This window comes from Jaculus jaculus, chromosome 7 (genome assembly GCF_020740685.1).
Source record: "Jaculus jaculus isolate mJacJac1 chromosome 7, mJacJac1.mat.Y.cur, whole genome shotgun sequence".
NCBI lineage: Eukaryota > Metazoa > Chordata > Mammalia > Rodentia > Dipodidae > Jaculus > Jaculus jaculus.
In genome coordinates, this window is record NC_059108.1 from 85474581 (window position 1) to 85479243 (window position 4663).

Below are 4663 nucleotides of genomic sequence, written 5' to 3' on the forward strand. Positions count from 1 at the left end.
TGGTGCATGTGTCTGGAGTTCGTTTGCAGTGGCTGGAGGCCCTGGTGTGCCCATTTTCCCTGTGCACTCTCTCCTTCATCTGCCTCTTTCTCTCTCTCAAATAAATGAAATATGCTTTTTTAATTGAAAAAAAATCAGCAGAGAAGTAGGAGAGATGCAGGGCATCTAGAGCCCACATAGGCAGACCTAAGAGGCTCTGGAAGCAGTGGCTCCAGCAGCGGCAGCCCCGACTCCAGCTCCGGTACTGGCATCACCAGCTCTGGCATTGGCATCACCGGCTCCAGCAGCAGCAGCGGCAGATCCAGTAGTGGCGGTGCCAGGTCTGTGGGGCCACAGCTGCCAAGCTTGGCTTGCCCCACAAGAAAAGCCAGTGACCAGCTCCAGAAAACAGAACAGCGGTCCAGCGATCCAGCCAGCCTACTTGAACCCACAGGGAACCAAAGAGGGACGCATAACTGAGACCAAGTTAATCCAAAATGTAACTAGGATTGCACCAGGGAAGGATGTTACTTGGTCACAAGCTGACTTGGAACCCTCAGCAGATCAGAAATCTTAACCTCTTTGTTGATAGATGATCTGATTGTTATAATGTCTACTCTTGCATAAATACTCGGTGCTGTCTTTCATTGAATGTGTACATTGTTTACTTATATTTTAGAATCTATCTGTATTTTGTTCCACTCAGCCTACTTGAATACTCCCATAGCAAGCAAACCCAACCCCTAGGAACACCTTTGTAGATACTCTGAGAGTCTTAAGAGCCACACCTAACACCTTAAGCTCCTACCCTGAAGATATATAACATCAAATCAATTAATACAACTAAGAATACCCAGCTAGCTAGTAAACCCGAGCATTAACAAAATTAAAAAAAAATCAAGGCAATATAAATCCACCAAAAAGTATTAATGCATCATAAATGACCTCCACTGAGAATGAGTTAGAGGAAATCCCTGAGAAAGATTTCAAAAGAATGATTGTAAAGATGTTCAAAGAAGTCAAAGAACAAATCAAATGAATCAAAGAGGAAATAAAAGGAATCAAAGAAGTTGCAGGACACCGGGAAAAAATAAACAGAGAGGTATCTGGACTAAATGAGGTCATAGAAAGAATGGACTTAACAGATATATACAGGACATTCCATCCAAAGGCTGCAGAATATACATTCTTTTCAGCAGCACATGGAACATTCTCTAAAATACACCATATATTAGGACACAAAGCAAATCTTAACAAATTCAGGAATATTGAAATAATTCCTTGCATTCTATCTGACCACAATGGAATTAACTACAAATCAGTAGCAAGAAAGGCTATAGAGCATACACAAAATCATGGAAACTAAACAATACACTACTAAATGATGAATGTGTCAATGAAGAAATCAAAAAGGAAATCAAAACAGTTATAGACTCAAGTGATAATGAGAACACAACATACCAAAATCTCTGGGACACAATGAAGGCAGTTCTAAGAGGTAATTTTTTTTTAAATATTTTTTGGTCATTTTTTATTTATTTATTTGAGAGTTGGTTCTTTGAAAGGATAAACAAGATTGATAAACCCTTAGCAAATCTGACCAAAAGAGAGAAGAGACACAAATTAATAAAATCAGAGATGAACAAGGGAACATCACAACAGATTCCAGAGAAATTCAAAAAATCATAGGGACATACTATAAAAGCATATACTCCACAAAGTATGAAAATCTGAAAGAAATGGATGATTTCCTTGATCTATATGACCTACCTAAATTAAATCAAAATGAGATTAATCACTTAAATAGACCTATAACAAACATGGAGATCCGAACAGTAATCAATAATCTCCCAACTAAAAAAAGCCCAGGACCGGATGGATTCACTGCTGAATTTTATCAGACTTTTAAGGAAGAGCTAACACCATTGATTCTTAAGCTTTTCCAGGAAATAGAAAAAGAAGGAATTCTACCAAACTCCTTCTATGAGGCCAGCATCACCCTGATACCAAAACCAGGCAAAGATAGAACAAAAAAAGAAAATTACAGACCAATCTCCCTCATGAACATAGATGCAAAAATTCTCAACAAAATATTGGCAAACAGAATACAAGAGTATATCAAAAAGATCATTCACCCTGACCAAGTAGGCTTTATCCCAGAGATGCAGGGATGGTTCAACATACGCAAATCTATAAATGTAATACATTACATAAACGGGTTGAAGGACAAAAATCACATGATCATCTCATTAGACGCAGAGAAAGCATTCGACAAAATCCAACATCCTTCATGATAAAAGTCCTACAGAGACTGGGAATAGAAGGAACATATCTCAATATAATAAAGGCTATTTATGACAAGCCTACAGCCAACATATTACTAAATGGGGAAAAACTGGGAGCTTTTCCACTAAAATCAGGAACAAGACAAGGGTGTCCACTGTCCCCACTTTTATTTAATATAGTTTTGGAAGTCTTAGCCATAGCAATAAGGCAAGAGACATACATAAAAGAGATACAAATTGGAAAGGAAGAGATCAAGTTATCATTATTTGCAGATGACATGATTCTATACATAAAGGACCCTAAAAACTCTACTAGCAAACCGTTAGAGCTGATCAAAACCTACAGCAATGTAGCAGGATACAAAATAAATACACAGAAATCAGTAGCCTTCATATATGCTACCAACAAACACACAGAGGATGAAATCAGAGAATCGCTCCCATTCACAATTGCATCAAAAAAAAATAAAGTACCTTGGAATAAACCTAACCAAGGAAGTAAAGAATCTCTACAATGAGAACTTTAAAACACTCAAGCGAGAAATTGCAGAAGACAGTAGAAAGTGGAGAAACATCTTTTGTTCCTGGATTGGAAGAATCAATATTGTGAAAATGGCAATCTTACCTAAAGCAATCTACACATTTAATGCAATCCTTATCAAAATTCCAAAGGCATTCTTCATGGAAATAGAAAAAACAATCCAAAAATTCATTTGGAATCACAAAAAACCTCAGATATCTAAAATAATAGTGAGCAACAAAAAAGAGGCTGGTGGTATCACCATACCTGATTTTAACCTATACTACAGAGCCATCGTAACAAAAACAGCATGGTACTGGCACAAAAACAGACATGTGGATCAGTGGAACAGAATAGAGGACCCAGATGTAAGCCCAAGTAGCTATAGCCACCTGATATTCGATAAAAATGCCAAAAATACTCATTGGAGAAGAGACAGCCTCTTCAGCAAATGGTGTTTTGAAAACTGGGTATATATCTGCAGAAGGATGAAAATAGATTCTTCTCTCGCCATGCACAAGAATTAAGTCCAAATGGATTAAAGACCTTAACATGAGACCGGAAACTCTGAAACTGCTAGAGGAAAAAGTAGGGGAAACCCTTCAACATATTGGTCTTGGCAAAGACTTTCTGAATACAACCCCAATTGCTCAGGCAATAAAACCACAGATTAACCACTGGGACCTCATGAAATTACAAAGATTTTGAACTGCAAAGGACACAGTGAAAAAAGCAAAGAGGCAACCTACAGAATGGGAAAAAATCTTCGCCAGCTATATATCTGATATAGGATTAATATCTAGGATATACAAACAACTCAAAAAGTTAAATAATAAGGAATCAAACAAGCCAATCAAAAATGGGCTATGGAGCTAAACAGAGAGTTCTCAAAGGAAGAAATACGAATGGCATATAAGCATCTAAAAAAATGTTCTACGTCACTAGTCATCAAGGAAATGCAGATTAAAACTACATTGAGATTCCATCTCACTCCTGTCAGATTGGCCACCATCATGAAAACAAATGATCATAAATGTTGGCGGGGATTTGGAAAAAAAGGAACTCTTCTGCAATGCTGGTGGGAATGCAATCTGGTCCAGCCATTGTGGAAAACAGTGTGGAGGTTCCTAAATCAGCTAAAGATTGATCTACCATATGACCCAGCTATAGCACTCCTAGGCATATATCCAAAGAACTCATCTCATTTCCTTAGAAGTACATGCTCAACCATGTTTATTGCTGCTCAATTTATAATAGCTGGGAAATGGAACCAGCCTAGTTGTCCCTGAACAGATGAGTGGATAATGAAGATATGGCACATTTATACAATGGAGTTCTACTCAGCGGTAAAGAAAAATGAAGTTATGAAATTTGCAGAAAAATGGATGGACCTGGAAATTATTATACTAAGCGAGGTAACCCAGGCCCAGATGTTCTCCCTCATATGTGGATCCTAGCTACAGATGATTGGTCTTCTGCGTGAGAATGAAAATACTTAGTAGCAGAGGCCAGTAAGTTAAAAAGGAGACGTAAAGGGTACAGAAAGGAAGGGAGGAGGATACTTAATAGGTTGATATTGTATATATGTAATTACAATGATTGTAATGGGGAGGTAATATGATGGAGAATGGAATTTCAAATGGGAAAGTGTATGGGGGGGCGGGAGGGAATTACCATGGGATATATTTTATAATCATGGAAAATGTTAATAAAAATTTTTAAAAAAACGAAAAAAAATTTAAAGAATATTACCAATTTAGAGACAATATGATATTATTTTTCCAAAAATATGAAATTGGGCTGGAGAGGTGGCTCAGCTGCCAAAGGGACATACATGCTTTCAAAGCCTACTGGCTGGGGTTTTTTTTTTATAAATATT